This window comes from Schistocerca piceifrons, chromosome 8 (assembly GCF_021461385.2).
Source record: "Schistocerca piceifrons isolate TAMUIC-IGC-003096 chromosome 8, iqSchPice1.1, whole genome shotgun sequence".
Classification (NCBI taxonomy): domain Eukaryota; kingdom Metazoa; phylum Arthropoda; class Insecta; order Orthoptera; family Acrididae; genus Schistocerca; species Schistocerca piceifrons.
Window position 1 is genome coordinate 258,147,599 of NC_060145.1, and position 23,805 is coordinate 258,171,403.

General features: G+C 44.2%; 1 pseudogene; it reads right to left on the bottom strand.

The window, feature by feature from the left end:
• Positions 1-23,115: 23,115 nt before the first annotated feature.
• Positions 23,116-23,233, bottom strand: LOC124712660 (annotated as a pseudogene).
• Between the last annotated feature and the right edge of the window lie 572 nt (positions 23,234-23,805).

Here is a 23,805-nt window from a genome sequence, read left to right on the forward strand (position 1 = left end):
TTACTAAATTGACACACAATATTTTAACGCAACGCAATCTGACTCTCAATAATCCCTACAAAAGAATAGCCCTGACTAACAATAACCTATGCCCTTCATAACTCACTTACTTCACAAAAATCTTCGTTACTCGAACTACTGCAATACAGCCAGCGCCAATACTGCCAGCTAAGTAAAAGATTCTAACTACTGAATGAAAGATTTTCATAGAGAACAAACAATGTATTTACCTTAATAGTGTTCAAAAGCCATATATATAAATTTGTGACATCCAGTTTAACAAATTTCCTTTTTCTGAAGGACACACGTCCATATCATCCGCTCATATTAACATCTCAGAACTCTGGCATCTCTCCCTACATCCACCACTGCTGGCGGCTCACATCCAACTGCCCAACGCTACTGGCTGTTCACATCCAACTGCCCAACACTACACTAGCGAATAACTTCTAACAACGAGTCCAACCAGCCACAGCGCAGTCAGCGATTTTAATAGAGAGCGCTACGTGGCGTTACCAACATAAAGACCTAAACAGCCTACTTACAACTTTCCCATTTTTCTTCTAATCGACGCTTCAGAGTTTCCTTGGACGATACTGGTGTTTTTCTAATATGCTGCTCCAGTTCTCCCCACACATTATCAATGGGGTTGAGACCTGGTGATTGAGGTGATGATTGTAAGACTTTGGGGCAATTGTGCAACAAATATTGCTGCACAATGCGAGCCTGATGTTTCGGGTCATTGTCCTGATAAAACGTGAACGTGTTTCATATCCCCATGGTTTTAGCATTTTTCCGTAAATTGTTCTATAATATGTTCAAATAGACATATTTATCCATAATACTGTCGATAAACACCAATTCGACCGGTCCAAATATCGATATACAGCTCCAGAGAAGAACGCTGCCACCTCCATGCTTTACAGTCTTAACATTTGTGACTTTAAAGTCTTCGTTCTTCTTCCGCCATACCATCTTCGTCCATCCGACCCAAAAACGTTAAATTTACTTTCTTCGGAAAAAATGACGTCGTTCCACCACATGTCATCCTTAGTAATAAAATCCCTGGCAAAGTACAATCTCTTCTTTCGATTCTGTTCATTCACATGCGTTTTCTTCCTGGGCACTCTTCCATTGTAACCGATTTCGTTCAATGAACTGCAAATCGTTGGAGGATGTACGTTCTTGCCAGTCTCATTTAGCAGCTCACGTGCTAATCTGGGTGCACTGAATGTAGGATCCTTCTCTATTACCCGTATTAGATGCCTCTTGTCACGTGCATCCAGCTTCGGTGGCTGACCCTTTTGCGGTATAGAGTCAATACGGTCCTCATTTTTGTGTCGTCTGCCACAGTACTCATACTTATATTGAGCGTGGCAGCAATTGGTCTATATGATTTACCTTTAGCGTTGTGAAAAATCAGAAGCTGTCGTATCTCAAAACTAGTATTAGCTTTGCGTGACATCGTACCGTTTGGACAGTGGACCGCGCTTGTAAACACACACTTGCCTTCTGATTCGAAGCATTTACCTCGGTGTGAACGGTGAAAAGAAGTGCGGCACTGCCATCTGTCCGGGTATTAAAGTAACGTGACCATCGAAGAGTGCTTTATTTCAGTCGTATTGTTTAACAAGTCCGCAACGCGTGGTCTCGCGCTAGCGTTCTCGATTCCCGGCGGGATCAGGGATTTTCGATTGCTCCGAGATGACTGGGTGTTGTTGGGTCGTCTTCATCATCCATCCCCATTGTGGTCGGAGGAAGCCAACGGCAAACCTCCTTCATTGATCAGTATGGCGGTGCGGGTCTCCCGCATCGTTCCCCTACTCTCTGTCAAGAAGCGTGGGACTTCATTTCCATTATTTAACAAGTCGTATACGTTGTGTCAACATCATTCATACGATTACTTACTAGACATCTACCTTCATATAATACATGGATATATTACACGTTTTTCTTTTATTCAGAATACAGTTACGATGCAGCAAAGTAAAAATCTCATAGTGTCCGAATACTAAGGTTATTCACTGTATCTGTCGGACGTGACGGAGACTTGTCGCGCTCAAACATTAGACTTCAAATAATACATACGTAACGTTTCACACTCCTAGCATTACTCTAAGCTGAGAAAAAACATGCGGTGTATTACTTTCTGGGCAACCCTCGTATTTATTAATGATTCGTTAGATTATTTAAATTTTACATGGTTTATCTTGGAAATAATCATTTGTTAATTCAGCGTACAGTCTCTGGCTGCTTGCGGGCAACTCCTATTAATAAAATATATCATCTCATGGGCATAGCACCTCCACATATCAGAAGAAGAATAGCAGCAGAAAAAGAGAAGCGGAAACAGGAGACAGACCCAAGACACCCCTTGTTCGGGTGTGAATACCAACATCCACGATTAAGATCAAGAAAGAACCACTTTTAACGTCACCTGGAAATCGTCGGATACTGCTTTGGCGTAACTCACCAACAGAGAGGCACTGGAGCAACCCTAAAGAAGAGCTTGCTAAAGGACGTCACCTCCCATATAAAAAATGGATGACCTTCAACACGCTGCGAACTGGTGTATCCCGATGCAAGGTCAATTTGAAGAAATGGGGTTTCTCTCCAGGAGATGAACTATGCGAATGATTGCAAGATCAACACCTGTTCAACTGTAGAAATCTCCCAGGCCCATGCCCGATGGATGATCTGGTTACCGCCAATGATACAGCAGTTCAAACGGCGGAATTTTGGATGTCCTATGGAATTTAATCATTTACTTATATTGTTTGTAAATTACTGTATATCGGTTATTTATGTTATGTTCTAGACACGAGAAAATAAATAAAAAAACATGAAATGCTATCGCTTTCTTTCGCAGCCTCAAACAGGCCGGCAGTAAAAGCTGTAGGTGACGGCAGTGGTAGAGTGCTGCGTCTGAATTAACCGCTGTGAGCTACACCGATTCCTCGGCGGCAGTTCCCCATCTTGCCTCGCACAGTGGAATTAGCCGTCTGTGACTGCTGACTCGAGACGTCTCGTTCTCGTCCCTCCCGAACATTCCAATCGTGCCCGGGCCGTTGCCGGTGATTGCAGGGAGTGTCTGTCTGCCGCTGCAGACGGACCGGCCCGGGGACTCCCCGCAGGTCACGTGGTTCCGTCTGCAGCTGCTGGTGGTGGTGGTGGGGGGGGGGGGGGAGGAGGAGGAGGAGGAGGAGGAGGAGGGGGGAGGTGCCGGCCATTGTCGCCAAGTGCGGGCCCTTCTAATTGGCACTAACAAGCCGGCACCCGGCCCGTCCTGGCCGATGTGTTTTATTTGCGCCGTTAGCACAGTCCCTGGGTTCGTGTTAATTAGGGCGAGTAGACAGCGTGGGTGGGGGTGAGGACAGGAAGGGCAACGAGAGGGGGAGGGGGGGAGGATGCTCCAAACAGTGCTGAGTCTCCAGGCTACTGTGCCGCGGCGACATTTCCTACGCGTCGCAAAGCGGAGTGAATTATAGGAGTGTAGTCAAGATGCTCTACCAGCGCATGCGCCTGACCGTGCTATTAACGTGTTAATACTACGCTACTACCCATTAAAATTATAGCATCATCAAACAACCATGCAAGAAACGTCAAATTGGCACTATAGCACTACGCGCTTGGATATGCAAATGATCAACGTTTCAGAGCAACCAAGAAGCGTAGGTAGTGTAGTCGTTGTTGGCTATTGTACACAATGGCGTGAATACTAATGAAGGTTAATTTGCAGACATGTGGCAAAATAATTCCTTGTGCAGACAATTTCTCTGGTTCCCTGAAAGCTGTGAGGTTTGATTCACTTACCTATCGGCTGCTGTTCCGACCGTTGTTGGCACCGAACTAATTCTCTTCTAGCAGGGGCTCAATTGATGGTTAATTAACGTGATCAATAGGACAACATAAGGAAACAGTAGACAAGAGAAAATGGGCCTTCCCTGGTAAAATCTACTATATTGTTCCTCCAATAACGAGTAATAAATTGGCGAGGAAGCCTGATGCAAGAGTGTAGCTCCAAATTTATGAAAGCCACCCTATTGCTTCACGCTGCAGGAATATAAATCATTTAGTCGTATGAACAGTATTTAATTAAAACTGTCCAGCCAATGAACTAAGAGAGAGTGAGGAGAGAAGAAAAATGGAGAATTTCTTTCACTAGTAAGAAAGGTAACGGAAGCCCAGACAGGACACTTCAAACTACAACTAGTCCGTGGTTCGCAGAAGAGCTTCTCTAAAGTTTGGAAGGTAGGAGACGAGGTCCTGGCAGAACTTAAGCTGTGAGGACGGGGCGTGAGTCGTGCTTGGGTAGCACAGATGGTAAAGCACTTTCCCGTGAAAGGCAAAGTTCCCGAGTTCGAGTCTCGGTCCGGCACACAGTTTTAATCTACCAGCATGTTTCATATCAGCGCACACTCTGCTGCAGAGTGAAAATCTCGTGCTAGTCCGTTGTCATCTTAAACAGCACCCGTTCTGTTAGCAGCACAACTACGAATGCCACTGAATGTGACCTCGCAGATGAATTTAACCATATGCATCTTCGCGGGCCGAACGGCCCATGGCGGAAAACGGCCCATGGCGGAAAACGGCGCACAAAGCTAGCTCACCGACGCTAAGATGGCGGCTGGTCCTGAACTCACGACCGTCGTAACTACTTATCTCTGCTCATTTCAGTTCAATTCGATCAGTTAGAGCTGTAGGCGATCATGGCGTCTCTCGCCACTTTTCTGGCCGAGGAAGCCTCGACACAGTAAGCTTCCGCCGACAAGAAGAGGGCCATATAGCCAACCTAACCGGCGCTACGGTTACTATTAGCTCCACTGTGCAGAGGTCAGAAGCCACAGCTGAGGGGTTGGCACTGTCCTTCCGCGGTTTGCTAGCCTCTGCATTCGCAAACTTTCCATACTGGGATCCAAAAAATTTGTCCGCCCCCACGAGTCCATAGTCGACGGTGTCCTCAGATCGTCAGGGAAAATGAGTCTCATAGCGAATCATTAAAAATTAATTACGACTGTGTAAGTAACAACATAATCAACTCGAGATACATATCGAACGAAAGGTAATTGTCCGGATAACCCGAATCGGATGTCAAAGGTATTGATTTGGTTTACGTAGTGCTTTCTCCTTCGTCACTGGTCCGTGCAGCATTAGACAGTAGCAGGCCTTGTGGCCAGTCAACGAGAAGTATACACTCTACAGTAAGAGTAACGCCATCTACATTCTGTATATAAGGAAACAATATGCAGCGTGTTTATCATGCAGATACTAGACTCCAAAGTTGTGATCATATCGTGTCATACCTTATGTAAGAAGTAGAAACACCTTCCACCACGTGTCAGTTACATCTACATCATTACTCTGCAGTTCACCATTAAGTGCCTGGCAGTATGTTCATTGGGCTACCTTCAAGCTATTTCTATGTCCTTTCCACTCTCGAACAGCACAGGAGAAGAACGAACACTTAAGTCTTTATATGCGAGCTCTGAGTCTTATTTAATTGTGATGATAATTTCTCTCTATGTAGGGGGGGGGGGCGGCAAAAAAATTCGTAGTCGGAGGAGGAAGTTGCTGATTGAAATTTCATGAGAAGATCCTGTCATAAAGAAACATACCTTTGTTTTAAAGACTGATACTCAAACTTGCTTATCATGTCCATTGCAATCTTTCCCGTGTTTTGCAGAAATACAAAACAAGCTACAATTCTTTGAACTTTTCGATGTCCTCCGTCAATTGTGTCTGATGCGGATCGCACATCACACAGCTATATTCTAGAGGAGGACAGGCAAACGTAGTATAGGCAGTCTCTTTAGTAGATCTGTTGGGTTTTCTAAGTGTTCCCCCAAGAATAGTCTTTGGTGTACTTTCCCCACATCATCATCTACGTGATCGTTCCACTTTAAGTTATTCGTAATTGTGGTCCCTAAATATTTAGTTGAATTCATGGTTTTCACATTGTCTGCTTTAGCATACAACAGGAAATTAGCGGATTCCTTTTAGTACTCACATGCATGACTTCACTCCTTTCATTACTTAGACTCAATTGCCAAGGTTCGCACCAAACAGGTATCTCGTGTAACTCATTTTGTAATTGGTTTTAATCAAAAATGATTCAAATGGCTCTGAGCACTATGGGACTTAACATCTGAGGTCATCAGTCCTCTACAACTTAGAACTACTTAAACCTAACTAACCTAAGGGCATCACACACATCCATGCCCGAGGCAGGATTCGAACCTGCGACCGTAGCGGTCGCGCGGTTCCAGACTGTAGCGCCTAAAACCGCTCGGCCACTCCGGTCGGCTGGTTTTAATCATCTTATGACTTTACAAGATGGCAAATAGCAGCAGCATCTGCAGACAATCTAAGAGGACTGCTCAGATTGTCTCCCAGATCGTTTAGATAGATCAGGAACAGCAGAGAGCCTGTAACACTTCCTTGGAGAACGTCATTTATTACTCCTGTTTTACTGGGTGACTTCATGTGGATACTACGAACTTTGGGCTTTCTGACAGGGATCGTGAACTACTGAGAATGCAGTTTACCATTCTGTGGTGTTATTCCTTGGGTTGATTAGGATTCCAGGACTGCTATTCGGATGTGAAATCGGTTGGCTAAGGAGGGAATAGTCAACGCCATACAGGATCTGAATGGCCCCATGCGACGCTACTAGCGCCCGACGGAACGGTCGCGTAAAATACATTGGGCCACGAAATGTATTTGTGTACGGCAATACAAGTATCCGCATAGACTGTGCCATGACGTTTGGAGCACCGCGGACAGTCAACACCACGGCCATTGTTATGTCCCATGACACGGCAGCAGGGAGAGCATCACTGGCAGTGGTGGGCCCAACCACAACAGTGGACACAGAAGTGGCACCAAGAAGTCTTTTAAGTCGAGTACTGGTTCTTCGGACAGTATCACGATGGACGTATCCGTGTGCGGAGGCATCAAGAAGAATAGTCATTGATCATACGGCACCAGAAACTGGTATTATGACAAGGGGTGCCACTAGGTCACTACATAATTTCCTTTGGTTCGCATAGACGCGCGGCGATTGGCGGAGCGGTCTGAGGCGCTGCAGTCACAGACAGGAGCGCCTGCGATGGTGTACTCGACGACGGGTGCATGAGTGGCAAAACGTCATTTTTTCGGATGAATCCAGGTTCTGTTTACAGCATCATGATGGTCGCATCCGTGTTTGTCGACATCGCGGTGAACGCACATTGGAAGCGTGTATTCGTCATCGCCATACTGGCGTGTCACCCGGTGTGATGGTATGGGGTGCCACTGGTTACACGTCTCGGTCACCTCTTGTTCGCACTGACGGCACTTTGAGCAGTGGACGTTTCATTTCAGATGTGTTACGACCCGTGACTCTACCCTTCATTCGATCCCTGTGAAACCGTACATTTCAGCAGGATATTGCACGACCGCATGTCGCAGGTGGCCGAGCAACTGGCTCGTCACAATACGCCAGTCACTACTCTTGGTGAACTGTGGCGTCGTGTTGAAGCTGCATGGCCAACTGTACTTGTACACGCCATCCAAGCTCTGTTTGACTCAATGCCCAGGCGTATCAAGGCCGTTATTACGGCCAGAGGTGGTTGTTCTGGGTACTGATTTCTCAGGATCTATGCACACAATTTGTGTGAAAATGTAATCACATGTCAGTTGTAGTGTAATATATTTGTCCAATGAATACCCGTTTATCATCTGCATTTCTTCTTGATGTAGCAATTTTAATGGCCACTAGTATATATTGATATAGAGGTGAAGCAGCGTGCAATGGTGTCCCTTAACGGTCATCTAATCTCAGTTCGACTGGACGGTCAGCCTGGATAGAGTCGCCGTTGCTGCCAGACGTGGCTACTCAGCGTACTAAATTTCGCGCTTCTGCGTGTCCCAATCAGCAACAAATGTAAAAATTTATTCTTTCTATAATACTTTATACATACAATCTGAAAAAAATTGTATTTTCTATCCTTAATGGTGTTGCAGTTTTAATGACAGTGAGTTCAATTAGACTTTCGATTCATTCAGGACTAACGTATCTACAGAAAAGTGTACGCACGAACTTCCAGCATGTTGGAATAGCTGTGGGTCAGCAACCTCTGTTACTTCCTACAACAAAAAACCACTCCAAAGTTGCAAATTCCAATTTTTTTGTTGTCTGGATGACTAGTTTCGGGCCGAGACCCATTTTCAAATCATCGTAACATAGTCAAATATGGTATTTCCGAAAATGTAAAAGCTATGTCAAAAATGTGCAAACGAACAGTTACAGCGCTGGTTGCCGGTCGGGTACTGAGACGGTGTCGGAAATTGATCTAACACGGGCACGGAAAATGATCAGTTTGTTGGCTTATTACAGCTTTAACATTCATGTTTACTCTCCCTGCTGGTTCATTTGGAGGTCATCTGCTCCATTTAATGTCTACACTCTTTTCATGACTCAGAAATAAGTTTTAATGATTCAGAAATAAGTAGTTCATCTTAGCAACATCATTATACACTCCTGGAAATGGAAAAAAGAACACATTGACACCGGTGTGTCAGACCCACCATACTTGCTCCGGACACTGCAAGAGGGCTGTACAAGCAATGATCACACGCACGGCACAGCGGACACACCAGGAACCGCGGTGTTGTCCGTTGAATGGCGCTAGCTGCGCAGCATTTGTGCACCGCCGCCGTCAGTGTCAGCCAGTTTGCCGTGGCATACGGAGCTCCATCGCAGTCTTTAACACTGGTAGCATGCCGCGACAGCGTGGACGTGAACCGTATGTGCAGTTGACGGACTTTGAGCGAGGGCGTATAGTGGGCATGCGGGAGGCCGGGTGGACGTACCGCCGAATTGCTCAACACGTGGAGCGTGCGGTCTCCACAGTACATCGATGTTGTCGCCAGTGGTCGGCGGAAGGTGCACGTGCCCGTCGACCTGGGACCGGACCGCAGCGACGCACGGATGCACGCCAAGACCGTAGGATCCTACGCAGTGCCGTAGGGGACCGCACCGCCACTTCCCAGCAAATTAGGGACACTGTTGCTCCTGGGGTATCGGCGAGGACCATTCGCAACCGTCTCCATGAAGCTGGGCTACGGTCCCGCACACCGTTAGGCCGTCTTCCGCTCACGCCCCAACATCGTGCAGCCCGCCTCCAGTGGTGTCGCGACAGGCGTGAATGGAGGGACGAATGGAGACGTGTCGTCTTCAGCGATGAGAGTCGCTTCTGCCTTGGTGCCAATGATGGTCGTATGCGTGTTTGGCGTCGTGCAGGTGAGCGCCACAATCAGGACTGCATACGACCGAGGCACACAGGGCCAACACCCGGCATCATGGTGTGGGGAGCGATCTCCTACACTGGCCGTACACCACTGGTGATCGTCGAGGGGACACTGAATAGTGCACGGTACATCCAAACCGTCATCGAACCCATCGTTCTACCATTCCTAGACCGTCAAGGGAACTTGCTGTTCCAACAGGACAATACACGTCCGCATGTATCCCGTGCCACCCAACGTGCTCTAGAAGGTGTAAGTCAACTGCCCTGGCCAGCAAGATCTCCGGATCTGTCCCCCATTGAGCATGTTTGGGACTGGATGAAGCGTCGTCTCACGCGGTCTGCACGTCCAGCACGAACGCTGGTCCAACTGAGGCGCCAGGTGGAAATGGCATGGCAAGCCGTTCCACAGGACTACATCCAGCATCTCTACGATAGTCTCCATGGGAGAATAGCAGCCTGCATTGCTGCGAAAGGTGGATATACACTGTACTAGTGCCGACATTGTGCATGCTCTGTTGCCTGTGTCTATGTGCCTGTGGTTCTGTCGGTGTGATCATGTGATGTATCTGACCCCAGGAATGTGTCAATAAAGTTTCCCCTTCCTGGGACAATGAATTCACGGTGTTCTTATTTCAATTTCCAGGAGTGTATTTAGTATTACTCAGGTTCAACGTGTGTAATGCAGAGAGCAGAGTCTAATAGGTAGCGTGGTGACTGTAAGTCCTCAACAGAGCACTAGCGTCGCGCTTTCTTATCTTCCGTGTTCCGTTTCCTTCACCGTCTCGGTACCTGGACGGCAGCCACAGCACACGGGATGTTCGCAGCTTATGTTGTCAGCAGCTGTGTTTGGTGACAAATACATATGAGCGTGCCTGCTTTCGTCACTACAGGGCTCAGTACTTCCCTGAATAACACCTATGAGGGTCCTTTTGATGTGTGGCATAGGCCAACAAGAGCATATTTTAATCGGAATGTGTACAGTTCGCGACTTAACACAGACATTACATTCATCATTGACGATGGTCGCCTTATCGATTGCCGGTGGTTTTATCAAGTGAGGAGGGCTGAAAGTCTTATCAAGCCACGCCAGTTGTTAGTCTGCAGCGTTCTGTAACCGATGACAGAGCATTTATATTTGCATCATAAGAGACAACAGTTGCGAAACGATTGTATGGGTTAAGTGACGTGAACAAATACAGCTATAGCGGACCATTGGACATTTCATTCAGTTTCATTTTAATAGTGTTAACACCTGTATTAAAAAAAAAAACAAAAAAAAACACTGTTCATTGTGTGAATTGTCTAGTAATCATGTAAAACTATTTTAGCTGTGGTTGCCCAGTTTCAAAATTCTGAAACTGCGTCTTATCGTAAAACAGACGTTAAACCCTAATCTTCCTTTCTTTCTTATCCAAAACCAATAGCCGGCCGCGGTGGTCGAGACGCTTCAGTCCGGAACCGCGCGACTACTACGGTCGCAGGTTCGAATCCTGCCTCGGGCATGGATGTGTGTGATGCCCTTAGGTTAGTTAGGTTTACGTAGTTCTAAGTTCTAGGGGACTGATGACCTCAGATGTTAAGTCCCATAGTGCTCAGAGCCATTTGAACCAAAACCAATATACATTCAAGAAGACGTGGAACATATTATCAACGTTGTAGTTTGTAGTTTCCCTTTCGGCATATCGAAGTAGTTTCCCTTTTGACCAATCCTATCCATGTTTTTCTCATATGTACCTGTTCCTGTTTTCTCCCGTCTATCTCATCTGCTAACATTACCCTGCTATTTCTCGCTCTACCTATGACCAGTCAAGTTCTGTTCCGTATTTGATTGCATCTATTTTGCAGCCATACATTGCTTTCAGATGCCCGTACACTTTGCGATAACATTATGAGGAAATCAATAAAAGTCTCACTTCCTAAATTCCGTATCATAACAATGGGCAACCTCGTGAAACTGTTAGCACTTTTTGTAACATAGCCTTATACAAATTGGTACAGGAATATTTAATTTCCGCTTATATTAAATATTATAATGTTCATCCTTTAATCTTGACAGCAAGACAGTTTTTACGCACATTGAGTATGGAATATTGGAATAAAGTTACCTCTCGGCTCAGGGCATCTTTGTAATAAGTAGTCTAAGAAAGGGAAAACAACATTCCTTTGTCACGAAGATGGTCTGACCTAGTGTTTCTTTAAGAGACATAGTCACAACATTTTTACATATTCGTCTAGTTTTGAGTTTTGTTTTATCCTTACACAGAGGAGATTTCCACGAAATTTGCCAATGTGATGATATTTATCTTCCTGACGTTCCTAAAATCCAAGTAATTACGGGCTAATCCAGACTGAAATAATGTAGAATGGAAAGAACTAAATTGCATTAATTAAGAAATTAAACAAAACATTTAAACTCTCGTTTATACATATGTACAGATGAAATACACGGGAAAGAAACAAGTCACTACTCCTACATTAAACACAATATCCTCTAAGCTAGATAATTAGTTAAAACTTACCTAAAACTGTCTTAAAAGTTCAGTGGCGTGAGAAAAACAGTGTAACGTATTTAATACAATGTTCTGAGCAACTGTGTTATATTTTAAAATAAAGTAACTGTATGAATTACATAATTGTGAATTAATAAATTATTCATATATTTCCCTGATTTCATTAAAGACACTTTTTCTACAGTTCCAGTTTTTACTCTAGCTTTCACAGGTATGAGTATGTTACATTTACTCCTATAATCTACAGAAATAACTTTCTTCTCTTAGATATGGGTGAAGAAAATTTTTGTAAAATTGAACTTTAATATATAACTTACTTATATCAACCGACCTTCAGTTAATCATCTCTTCCAAACTGTCTGCAGTAGCAGGAAGTTTCCAAAAAATCTACAAACACATTTTTCTATACCAGCAAACAAAATGACTTTGTGACCAGCTCAAGTGTAGTGCACATACTTATACCTTCCTTTGAAAGGTGTTGGTTGGGCATTTAGCATATCCTTAAATGGTACAGAATCTATCTCCGGTGACTTACAGTGATACATTACTCGCCATACAATATCGTGAATTCAAAGTAAACGCGGTTGTGCACCGGATAATGCTGTACCTAATTAAATTAATAGCAGTGTCCCAATTAAGCGTGAAAATATGAGTACCACGCCACTCAGGAACATATTTGTAATGGAATCTATCATACTAGGAAAAGAAACTAAACATCGCGATGATCTATTGCTGAAAGACATCAGAAATGTTTTTCCCACTGAATCAAGGGAACAGGGATTGAAAAATGTAAAGTAGGTGTGGGACAAGTGGGTGGAGGCATGACAGAAATGATACAAAAGTGTTTCACTGAACATGACCATTGAAAGCAGAAAAAATGAGTTAAGTCCTAGGAAAGCAAGAACAAACACCAGTACTCTTGCCTGAAAGCATAGAGGCTGCAGGTAGCTGGATGAGGAAATTAGATCAGCAAAATCCAACTGTAATGCAAGGTAAATGAATTTGCGCTCTCCTCTTCTCGGCAAACGGAAATACGGGCCCCGGCTTGCCATTGTAATCATGTACAAGAGCTGAAGGTGGCTACTGTAACGACAGAGAATAGTTCAGCCCTGGCATCTGAGTTCTGCTCTAAGTCGGAGACATCTAAATCTGGAGCTCCGAGAGTAATGTCTCTGTGACGGCAAAGTCCTTTAGACAACTTAGCTCATTCTGCCAGCATCGGAATCTCGCTGAGAAATTGCAACAGACCCTGTGAGTTCCAGTTAACGATCATTAATAAACTTTCTAACAAATTTCCTACTTTTACGGATTATGCTGTGGTTAGCCTATGAAGTATATTTCTCCCTTGGAGCGGAGTAGAAGGCAGAAAACCTTCCCGATTATGTAACAGACTGCTAATTATGGCCAATGAGCAGGTGTTCACGAACTCACCTGCAAGAACTCTCTCCCGCTACCAAAATAATTACTATGAGCCATGTAGTGTCCTGCATGTGGATCAGGATGGGAGCTGACTCTGTCTCTGGGTGTGAAGTGGCTCGTCTAATTTGTAGAGCAGGTGTGTGAGATTGCACGTTGAAATATTTGCAGATAGGGAAACTCGATGAGGAAAGGACAAGGAACTCCGATAAATGCCTGTGACTCAATAACAAAGTAGGATAGGGTACTATTATCTTATTTTACGAGACACTAACAAATTGACTATGTTGTGACAACCCTGCCTTACCTTGTGCTGTTAAGTGCCACATGAAACTAAGTTCCATTTCGAGGGCAGAGTAATGCAGAGTCTGAGGCAGACTGAGTTCAGATTCTCCAGCAGCTCCGGAAGCGTCGCTTATACAGGGTGGTCCATTGATCTTGACCGGGCCAAATATCTCACGAAATAAGCGTCAAACGAAAAAAAAAAAAAAAATGAACGAAACTTGTCTAGCTTGAAGGGGGAAACCAGATGGCGCTATGTATTGAGTTAGGACCACATATCCAACTGAATTAAGAAAAATACAAGCAAGGGTAATTCTAGTTGTGGCAATGCTCTCATCTACGAGACTAAAATCCCATCGTTAGAGTTGGCCAACTCTTTGTTAAGGAATATTGTTGACTGGAGGGACGGCTATTCAAATTCAAGAAGCTGCATTATTTATTTGATATTCATCTATTTAAAACGTCGCTGCAGCGCTCCCCATTCACATATGTTAGAATTTTGAAATATTGCCGCTGTACAGATATATCTTCAAGAGAGTAGTTTGCAAACCATTCTCTTCTTAATGCAGCCTGCATCGAATAATTACTGCTGTCAATATTAATAATTATTGGTGTTAATGGAAAAACGTCATCACCAACTAAAACCGCATCTTATAGCTTGCCAAGTGTCCTCGATAGTAATGCACGCAATGTGATATGTAATTTCAGTTCTGGCGGCAGTGCTTCATGCATTACAGTATCTTTATTCCTTAGCGCATAATTAACTCTATTTAGAAAAAACGTGAACAGTTCTGGTGACATTCTAAGATAATTAAAAGAACTTCTTGGATCTCCCATTACAGATTATTTTATCAATGATGCTGAGCAATCGAGTGACGTCTTTTCTTCATCCAGTCACGGATCAGAACACGTTTCTTATTTTTTCCTTATCCAGCAATTCCACGCAACACGCTTTAAATCCATCACAACTCGTGCGACGCGCAGCTGCCAAAACTTTCATTTCAGACACGACTCAGGAACCCACAAAACGACGAAACTGAAGTGTATACTGGTTTCGCCATGTCTTCAGTCAAATATGAAACCATTTGCGTGCATCCCATTCCTCGCAACGAGTGGCGCAACCCAATGTCGTAAGTAGCTCTCTGTAAGGGAAAGACGATGGAGTAGGCTGTTTTTGTGGTGTGCTGTGTGAACCCATAAAGTGTTAGATTAATGTAGGTATGTCAATATTGTTGAAATGGAAGCAGAAGCCTTCGTGCAACTAAGGTAAAGATATTAAATAATTATGATTTCTGTTTTTCTGCCAGCACGTTACTACAGATGAGTTGGCTGATAACTTGTAATTGTTGAGTAACTCCAAAATGTACGTAAACCTTTTTTATAAAAAGGCTGCTTAAATATTGCACTTTGTAATGTTTCAAAGGTTTGTTAACAGAGCTATATTTAATTTGATGATTTGCATTTATGTTGGATTAATGAAGTTAGATAATACTTGCTGTTTAAATCTCATTGTTAGTGAATCGATTGTGAGTAATGTAACTTCAATTGTCAGATGTTTTTGAAAAGACAAACTTAACTTGCAATATAATTTTACTAAAAAAACTCAGTGTTAGTTATTCACCATAATCAGTACCGCCTCCCTGTCCAGGTCGTATATTTTTTAAAGAAGTTGGATTTTCTTAAATGTTTTTGCTTATCGGCCAAAACAATTTCATGCGCATTTCAAAGTATTACAGCCAGCATTGCACATCACTGAACCTTTAGCTAGCATATTTATATTTTTTGCGAGGGACCAGAATATATCGAGTTCCACCCATGCTGCTTTAGAAGTAAGACAATTTAATGTATTTGCTATGTGCGAAGGGACCAAAGTTATCAGTTTTGAACAAGGCCAGATGATTCAGTGCCTAAGGGGCTGAGTTACATTGCCTAATCAATTCGCGTAAAGTTTTGCTAACAATAACACAGAGTAAGCACACCACTTGTACTTACAAAACACACAACACGACAATTCGAGTTCAGTACCCATTCCACAGTTCAGACTTCATTCTGTGTAATCATAAAGTTTATTATTTCATTTTTTAAAAAAGAACATTTCAAGCTGAAAGCCTCAGACTGCAGCATATCACAAGATTCCTTCACTGTGCCAAAAGGAAAAGAGATGGAGCTAGAACTGCAGTCATTGGCATTTGTTATTATTTCTTAGTTTTCATGCTACATTAATGATTTTATTTTATTTACTAGTCAGATCTATATATTGCATTATTAAACAAGTTGTGGGTCAGCTTTGGAAAAAATGTCATGTAACACCGTCACCAATTACAGCACTATGTAAAAACATACCTTACCAGGGCTAAACGTTGAATGTTGATCCAAATAACAGTACGCAAGAATAAAAACCTGGAGCATGCTCTTTTCACAATCTCAACCACAAAGTTGCCCAGTTTTACGATGTATTCAATTTTACGTATCATCATCTGCTGCTGCTGCGGATATAGTATTCACATTATAATGCAGTCACTAAGGACATCTAATTTGATGAACGAAAAGGTCTGAAGGACCTTGCCAATGAAACAAATGCATAAATAAACAAACAGTATAATAATAAAGGGATACAACACTTAAATGCATAAATAAATGAGTAGGTAAACAGAACAACAGTAAAAAGCTATGGCACAAAGGGCTGCTTACTATGAAGTGATAAGTGTGAATTGAAGGGTTTGGTGTAAAAACCAATTAGGCCCAAAACTAAAGTTTCTCAAGAAATCGAAAATTACATTTGTCTTACGTGGTTCTTGCTCCAGGAATCCAAATTTTGCAATTCTGTTCTGAAACTGAATTACCTCTTTACTCATTGAACGATAAGTTTCAGATAAATGTTGATACATAGGATTAAAATCGACATGGGTAGAAACTGTCATTTCGCAACATTTCGAAATAAAGTACATGTTACTGGCTATATAGAGTATACGCATTTCTTAGACATATCCAACAATTCCATGCTGAGCTCAGTCTTTCTGTTGCTACTTGAAAGGGAAGGCAGTTTGTTATTAAAATCGAAGTCTGATCACGTAATGCATCTTCATGAAGTCACCGCATTTAGGCTTAAGTGACAGAAGTCCAAGATAAAGTAACTTTTCTGGGAAGGACGTACACTCACTACCCTTTAGAGGCACGAACTCGGGAATTACAGGTTTTGTTGATTTTTGTCAATCTTACGTGTACTTACATCTTCTGAGGTGCACTGAAATTTTTCAACTGACTGAGAAATTTCAAAAGGCGCATTGAGTTTTGTTTAGTTTCAATTGAGTCACACGAGTTTGAGAAAAGTGGATTTTGGATACGACAAGCTTATGTGCTAAATTAGGAAATATTAAACATGAAGAACGCGAACGGAAAAAGTTCACATTGGAACACCGTAAAACAGGTCATGTGTCTCAGACAGCTGTTTATAATAATTGATATGTAGCAAGTCTATAGTTTTCCGTTAATAACACATGAAGAACAGAATTTTAAATTATTATTTCTGAATTGAGTGTAATGGATGGCTGCGTATTGCTAGGTCTGTGGTCAGAGCTGATCGAACTCATTGATAGAAATTTAAATGAAATGATACTCTATTTACAAGCACCGCGCTAAATAACCCTTCACTGGCGGCATTCCACAACCGCAGCCAACACAGAGCGCCAGAAATAATGGAAGTGGTCGAATATCAATGGCGTGATCGGTCAGTTCGCAGTTACCACACTCGGCAAACGATATCGTCATTTACAGTGTTGCTGGATACATCTAAACGATTTCGTGCCTTCAGGACAATTACGAAGTGCGAAATCCCGCCCGATGGAATTCCCACAACAGTTGCACGCATTTAGGAAGGGGCGAAGATGTGTTAGCTGCCGCTGGGGGACATTTACGCTGGCAACCGTTAGGACAATCCAACTTTCCAAAGAACTTCAGACCAGACCGCTGCGGGGCAGACAGAAAGACGCCCTCACGCGCCCGTGGACAAATGAATCACTAGCGGAGATCCGCGGAAGAAATGTTTCAGCGCCTGAAATATCTTTATCGCGGGAGCGTCGTAAAGGGCGACTTTTTGGCGGACTTTGTCCCATCAGCCGCATTACGGCGGCAGAGCCTTGTCATTAACTGCCCGGGGCCCGCCATCAGGCAGATTTACGAGGAACGGCCGCGGGCAGCGCTGCGAGCGCTCCGCGTTTACGACTGTCGCCGACGGCGGCGCTGCAGTCGCACACTGCGGTCAGTCGCGGCCGGCTTACGGCGCGAGACGGAGCGGCTAGGATTTCACGAAACGGGCAATAAAACGAGGCCAGAATCCAGCGCTGGAATCGCTTTTACGCGCTCTGTATGTCTGCGAGCTGCTCTCCCAGGCCGAAGGGCTTATTCCTAGAGCGCTGGAGATGGCCGATAAATACGACGTGCCATACAGCGCTATAGTCCCCAGGCGGAAATAGTGCGGCATTAAGGGAATTACTTCGTCTATCAAAGTCATCTGACAGCTCGCAGAGCACGGGTCCTCACGTGCTTGACGAGGAGTGAGTTCCGAAATCGATTTGTCGTCTCACAGTCTGAGCGAAAATGGAGTATTAAACAGATTTGGAGGAACAACGAAATACTCATGCGATGATTTGGAGTAGTTAACATCAGATAGTTGCAGAAAGGCAGGGAGAGTTGTCCACCGTGTGTCCATAATTCCAGTCGGTCAATAATAGACAGACAGACAAGCTCCAATATCCTGAACATGCATGGAGCAAAGAAAACCGAAAAAAAAAAAATTTCATACACTTCCTGTTCCACAAAATTAATTAGCCCCAGTTACTAACTGATACGACCATGAATTTGGCAACTGACCGTACGGGAGAAGACTGTACTACAAAGAAGAATATACAGACACCTATGTAGACTCAGCAATCTGTCGCCGGCCGGAGTGGCCGTGCGGTTGTAGGCGCTACAGTCTGGAACCGAGCGTCCGCTACGGTCGCAGGTTCGAATCCTGCCTCGGGCATGGACGTGTGTGGTGTCCTTAGGTTAGTTAGGTTTAATTAGTTCTAAGTTCTAGGCGACTGATGACCTCAGAAGTTAAGTCGCATAGTGCTCAGAGCCATTTGAAACATCAGCAAACTGTCGTATGTTCGTAGGAAACCTATGTACAGAGCTAATACATAAATGATTCATTCATTTTCAAATTTCTATAATTTTCCTAAGTATTATATGTGCACACACGTTCCACGCATGGATAGAACCGTAAACTACTGATATTGCATAGTGCCCACCGTTTGGTCTTAACGAAATGCCACAAAGCAAGAAGACTCTTTGTGTTTCGGAATATGCGAGATGTTTATATGTTAAAACAGTGCAGTATTCATCCAGAAGGAATTATGGAAAAAACCGCCACGGAAACACAGCATTGTGAGTTGATATCTACAGTTTATAGACACTGGTTGGCTCTGTAAAGTGAAAAGTGCCGGTCGACAAAGTGTGCCGCATGCAACCATGGAGAGGGTAAGGGAAAGTTTAACAAGCAGTCAAAAAGGTGCGCGCAAGCCACAATCTTCGATTACCGCAACAAACTGTGTGGAAGATTTTACGATGGCAGTTGAAGTTCAAACCGTAACGTCTGCAGCTTGTGCAACAATTAAAAGTGGAAGTTTATGGATGGCGCCTTCAGTTTTGCATGACGATGCAGAAAGCCGTTGATGTTGAACATTTATTCTCCAAGACGATACTCTGCTTCCAGTTATAAGGAAATCTATAGCAGTATAGGGCCCTGAACGACCTTAAGGACCCGAAAATTGGAAATTCATGGTGAGTTATATGTGACCAAACTGCTCAGGTCATCGGTCCCTAGGCTACACATGGCCGTTGTGGCCATGCGATTCTATGCGCTTCAGTCTGGAACCGCGCGACCGCTGCAATCGCAGGTTCGAATTGTGCACGGGCATGGATGTGTGTGATGTCCTTAGGATAGTTAGGTTTAAGTAGTTCTAAGTTCTAGGGGACTGACGACCTCAGATGTTAAGTCCCATGGTACTCAGAGCCATTTGAACCATGTAGATGCAGATTAGTCAAACAATAAAAGTTAACGCTCTAATGGGATGTGTTCTTTATGTTGAACTGATCTTAAAACAGTTTATATTGTCACAGTTGCCACTTGAGAATCGCATAATATTTGCAATTATGAATAAATACAGTTAATAAAAATCCATGCGAAAAACGTTGTCATTTAGTGAAAACATTGGAATACTTACTATGCGACTGAGAAACAGTCCAACAATTGAGGCGTTCTCTGAAACAAGGACTTAACCGAAATCAGTCATAATTCTTAAATATTGCACGACCAGATTGTATATTCTGAAACTGCATTATTTAGTTTATATTTGACTTAAAATTTAGTCTGTATAAAGAGTTAGAAATTAATAAAAAGCTGTTCAAAATATTTTATCTCGATCTAAATATTTTTCAGTTAAATCTTTATTCCAGAGAAAGCCTCATTTGTTGTTGCAATAAGTGATATAGGAATTAATTCGGTCTTGAAAGAGTTTAACGTACTGTACTTTTAACTTTTCTCATTTTTCCGTGTTGCAGACAGCAACTATGTTCCCCAATAATTAACAAAATCAGAAGTTGCTGATAACTTAATTGCCGTATGTGATTCCAGCAGCCCTGTTATTACTTTCCTCTTCTGCTGCTCTCGCCCGGCTTGAAGAGGAATCGAGTTAGCGGCCAAGTTATCTTATCGTCCGTCGCGCCACGGGATGTGCACCCGTCTGTTCTGCGAGCTTCCGCTCCGCGTGTTGTAGCGTCTCTGGCGTTTGTTTGTAATATCGCTGGCGGCTGCTGCGCTGACAGCAGAAGGTTGCCGACAGATAATTAACTCTATCTCTCCGGCGCACTCCGCCACAGTGCTGACGTCACAACACGCCCACCCCCACCCCCCGCATCAGGTGGAGGCGGAGCTTCCCGCTGATTCTCTTGGCAACCTCGTTTAGCGCCCCGTCAGACCTCCAGATGAGACCTTAAGGACGGGAACTCGCTCTCGTAAAACCTTCTTTCAATCTCTCTCCGCGGCGGTGCCTCGCATCGGTCGGTCAACTGTTAAAATACCTCTCTCGCTCCCCCGCCGTTGAGTTGGCGGTTCTAACCCTGCGAAGAGCGGAAGACTTCCTCGGACATAAAAACAGTAACGCACGCTCAGTTGTATAAAAACAAAATCGCGCCTTCTAATACCATCACGAGACTCTCTCAAATCACAAAGTCGGCCGTTGTTTACATTACATTTCTCCAGACTCCAACGCAGTGGCTAGGTCTTGGCATGAGATTTCTTCCCAGTGAGTAACTTTGCCTTTACTTCACTTAAAAGTAAAGACGCCACAGACGGAAGTTCTCAACATTGTGACAGTCCCGAAGCTCTTTAAAATCGCAGAATCTTCTTCGCCCTCTTTGGCACCTCGTCGAATGAAGAAAGGAAGGACGACTATAGTTGAATGTTCTGTGGACGACTTGATAAGGAGCACAAGCCCGTATACGACAAGCAAATCAACCTGTAACACCTAAAATGCAGATAAAATACCTTCTGCGCCATCCAAAACTTTGCGGCGTTTAATATCCGTTGATAAATGTACTGTACTTCTGATTCTGAATATGTAAGCTTTATTACAGAAACGATAGATACACTACTGGCCATTAAAATTGCTATACCAAGAATAAATGCAGATGATAAACGGGAATTCATTGGACAGATATATTATACTAGAACTGACATGTGATTACATTTTCACGCAATTTGGGTGCATAGATCCTGAGAAATCAGTACCCAGAACAACCACCTCTGGCCGTAATAACGGCCTTCATACGCCTGGGCACTGAGTCAAACAGAGCTTAGATGGCGTGTACAGGTACAGCTGCCCATGCACCTTCAACACGATACCACAGTTCATCAAGAGTAGTGACTGGCGTATTGTAACGAGCCATGTGCTCGGTCGCCATTGACCAGACGTCTTCAGGGCAGCAGTCGAACATTTTCTGTATCCAGAAAGGGTCGTACAGGACCTGCAGCATGCGGTCATGCATTATGCTGCTGAAATGTAGGGTTTCGCAGGGATCGAGTGAAGGGTGGAGCCCCACGGGTCGTAACACATCTGAAACGTAACGTCTACTGTTCGAAGTGCCGTCAATGCGAACAAGAGGTGACCGAGACGTGTAGCCAATGGCACCCCATACCATCACGCCGGGTGATACTTCAGTATGGCGATGTCGAATACACGCTTCCAATGTGCGTTCACCGTGATGTCGCCAAAGAAGGATGCGACCATCATGATGCTGTAAACAGAACCTGGATTCATCCGAAAAAATGACGTTTTGCCATTCGTGCAGCCAGGTTCGTCGTTGAGTACACCATCGCAGGCGCTCCTGTCTGTGATGCAGCGTCAAGGGTAACCGCAGCCATGGTCTCCGAGCTGATAGTGCATGCTGCTGCAAACGTCGTCGAACTGTTCGTACAGATGGTTGTCGTCTTGCAAACGTCCCCATCTGTTGACTCAGGGATCGAGACGTGGATGCTCGATCCGTTACAGCCATGCGGATAAGATGTCTGTCATCTGGACTGCTAGTGATACGAGGCCGTTTGGATCCAGCACGGCGTTCCGTATTACCCTCCTGAACCCACGGATTCCGTATTCTGCTAACAGTCATTGGGTCTCGACCAAAACGAGCAGTAATGTCGCGATTCGATAAACCGCAATCGCGATAGGCTACAATCCGACCTTTATCAAAGTCGGAAACGTGATGGTACGCATTTCTCCTCCTTACACGAGGCATCACAACAACGTTTCAGCAGGCAACGCCGGTTAACTGCTGTTTCTGTATGAGAATTCGGTTGGAAACGTTCCTCATGTCAGCACGTTGTGGGTGTCACCATCGGCGCCAACCTTGTGTCAATGCTCAGAAAAGCTAATCATTTGCATATCCGAGCTTCTTCTTCCTGTAGATTGAATTTCGCGTGTGTAGCACGTCTTCTTCGTGGTGTAGCAATTTTAATGGCCAGTAGTGTAATATGTAATGGATGTAAGAGTGTATTTATTTATGATTGTGTATTATTGATTGTAATCATAATGTAAATATTATAAATTGCTCGGTAATAGCCAAGGGAACTTCATTTTAATGTGTCGATAATAACGACTAAATGGCAGTAGCTGTGCCGTCGTTTATCTTTGCGTATGGAGAATCTCCGTCGCACTGCGAGCTAAGAGGAATCAGAGCAGCTTGAGTGGTGAAAGTGTGCGGAAGTGTTCGTTGGGTGCTCACGCAGATATGGTGTGCAGCTATGATAGCGCCAGTGTAGGCGCACCTATCTCGTTACCCAGCGACTATTGAGAGCACGGTAGGAGTGGACAGGCGTAGGAAGCTGCAGTTCTAACTATAGAAACTAAACTAAACTCCCAACGGTACTCAGACAACAGGCGTCACTGGATGCGGATACGGAGGGGCATGTGGTCAGCACACCGCTCTCTCGGCCGTATGTCAGTTTACGAGACCGGAGCCGCTACTTCTCAATCAATTAGCTCCTCCGTTCGCCTCACACGGGCTGAGTGAACCTCGCTTGCCAACAGCGCTCGGCAGACTGGATGGTCACCCATCCAAGTGCTAGCCCAGCCCTATAGCGCTTAACTTCGGTGATCTGACGGGAACCGGTGTTACCACTGCGACAAGGCCGTTGGCTCTTCTAACTATAGCCTGTCCCATAATTATCCGTGGCTCTGGAGACGACTCTTGTTCTCAACCAGCAGCAACAGTGGTAGCTCAGCATTTTCGTCCGCTAAATCCTTCGTCGTCCGCACAGCTACAATGTAAGACTGTTAACCTTTTAGAGGCATTCCCCAGTGACATTTCTTTCACAAAGTATGACTAACTTGAATAATAACCTACAATGCCGGCCGGGGTGGCCGAGCTGTTCTAGGCGCTACAGTCTAGAATCGCGCGACCGCTGCGGTCGCAGGTTCGAATCCTGCGTCGGGCATGGGTGTGTGTGCTGTCCTTAAGTTAGTTAGGTTTAAGTAGTTGTAAGTTCTAGTGGACTGATGACCTTAGATGTTAGTCCCATAGTGCTCAGAGCCATTTGAACCAATAACCTACAATAGCTAAAATTTGTAGGGCACCTGTATTGTCACTGTCCTCAGACAGTGCAATTCTTTCCATGCAATCACCGAGTGTTGTAAAAATACGAACACTGGCTATCTGTTACCTGCCAGTTTTGTTTGTTTCCTAATGAATAGTTTGTCTAAATTTTCAGC